Source organism: Zingiber officinale, chromosome 1B (assembly GCF_018446385.1).
Source record: "Zingiber officinale cultivar Zhangliang chromosome 1B, Zo_v1.1, whole genome shotgun sequence".
NCBI classification, from domain to species: Eukaryota; Viridiplantae; Streptophyta; class Magnoliopsida; order Zingiberales; family Zingiberaceae; genus Zingiber; species Zingiber officinale.
The window spans coordinates 28,338,481-28,340,474 of record NC_055986.1 but is presented as its reverse complement, the minus strand read 5'-3'; positions in this window follow the sequence as shown (position 1 = coordinate 28,340,474).

Here is a 1,994-nt window from a genome sequence, read left to right as displayed (position 1 = left end):
TCTCACTCAAGAAAGAAAATTGTACGTCCTGGAGCAGCCCATTCCCGAGGCACCTCCTATCACTGCCACACGAGCTGACCGAGATGCTTATAAGAAGCATCAAGATGACGCATTAGATGTGTCATGCCTCATTCTCACAACCATGAACTCTGAGCTTCAGAAGCAACATGAGTTGATGACTGCTTATGACATGGTTGAACAACTTCGTCAACTATATCAAGGACAAGCAGGGCACTGGAAGAGGAACTGTAAAGGATACTTGGAAGATCTTAAGAAGAAGAGAAATGAGATTTCTACTTCAGGTATACATGTTATAGAAGTCAATCTCTCTATTTCTTCATCGTGGGTATTAGATACCGGATGTGCTTCTCACATTTGTACTAATGTACAGGCGTTGAGAAATAGCAGGGCATTGACGAAGGGCGAGGTAGACCTACGAGTAGGTAATGGAGCACGGGTTGCTGTTGTTGCTGTAGGAACTTACTTTCTATCTCTATCCTCTGGGCTTGTACTAGAATTAGATGAATGTTGTTATGTGCCTACTCTCACAAAGAACATCATTTCAGTTTCTTGTTTGGACAAGAAAAGTTTTTCATTTATCATAAAGAACAAATGTTGTTCTGTTTATTTAAACGATATGTTCTATTGTAGTGCACCTCTGATGAACGAACTCTACATTCTAGACTTAGAGAACCCCATCTATAACATAAGTACCAAGAGGTTCAAGTCAAATGAAATGAACCTAACCTATCTCTGGCATTGTCGCTTAGGTCATATAAATGAGAATCGCTTATCCCAGCTCCATAAAAATGGTTTGCTGGACTCATTTGATTTTGAATCATATGAGACATGCGAGTCATGCCTACTAGGCAAGATGACCAAGACTCCCTTTAGTGGACACAGCAAGAGAGCGACTGCCTTGCTAGGACTTATACATAGTGATGTATGTGGTCCTTTCAATGTCGCTGCCAGAGGTGGTTATAGGTACTTCATTACATTTATTGATGACTTCAGTAGATATGGTTATGTGTATTTGATAACACATAAGTCTGAATTCTTTGAAAAGTTCAAATCATTCAAGAAAGAAGTATAAAACAACTTGGCAAAAGTATTAAGATACTTCGATCAGATCAAGGTGGTGAATACCTTAGCCATGAGTTTCGTGACTATCTAGCTGAGTGTGAGATTCTATCCCAATTCACTCCTCCTGGAACACCACAGTGGAATGATGTATCTGAAAGGAGAAATCGTACCCTATTAGATATGGTGTGATCTATGATGAGTCACACAGATTTTCCTATATCTCTTTGGGGCTATGCTCTAGACACAGCAGCCTTCATACTTAACTGTGTTCCATCCAAGGCTGTGATAAAGACACCATATAGGATATGGACTGGGAGAGATGCCTAGGTGTCTTTTATGAGGATTTGGGGTTGTGAGGCTTACATTCGACCTCAAGTCTCGAACAAATTGTGACCCAAATCTGATAAGTGTTATTTTATAGGATATCCCAAGAAAACGAAGGGATATTACTTCTACATTCCCAGTCAACACAAAGTAGTTGTGGCTAAGACTGGGATATTTCTAGAAAGAGATTTTGTTTCTAGAAAAACTAGTGGGAGTATGTTCAATCTTGAAGAAGTTCAGGATATGGACCATGGTACTGAAGCCTTGATGGAAGTTGAACTGGAACCATAAAGTTTTGTGGATGATGAGATTGTTCCACAAAGAGTTGAGGAACAACAACCAGTTCAAGTACACATACCTCTTTGCAGGTCTGATAGGGAACGTCGTCAGCTTGAGAGATACTCATTTCTCTTGTCTGACCATGATGACATTATGCTCATTGAGAATGAGCCTACCTCCTATCAGGAAGCTGTGATGATCCTAGATTCTGTGAAATAGCTAGAGGCCATGAGATTCAAGATGGAATCCATGTACACCAACCAAGTATGGACTTTGGTTGATTAACCTGAAGGGGTCAAACCCATTGG